Here is a 277-nt window from a genome sequence, read left to right as displayed (position 1 = left end):
GGCTGTGTGACAAGTACTGTACTTTCTGCATAATGAGGTTTCTTTTCTTTTATCTTTTCTTTTCAAGACAGAAAGAGGTATAGGAGAAAACCCAACTTTAAGAGCTCAAATAGATAATTTTACTTGTAGCCCAAGCAAATGCAATGATCAGGTTTGGGAGCTGCAGATTAAAAGCCTAGTCCTTCAGATATTTAGACACATGGGTGATTTTACTTACATGAGCAGTCCCATCAAAGCTAATATGACTAGTTGCATGAGCAAATTTACTTGCATGTCT

Source organism: Mauremys reevesii, linkage group 5 (assembly GCF_016161935.1).
Source record: "Mauremys reevesii isolate NIE-2019 linkage group 5, ASM1616193v1, whole genome shotgun sequence".
NCBI classification, from domain to species: Eukaryota; Metazoa; Chordata; order Testudines; family Geoemydidae; genus Mauremys; species Mauremys reevesii.
This window is presented reverse-complemented; position numbering follows the sequence as displayed.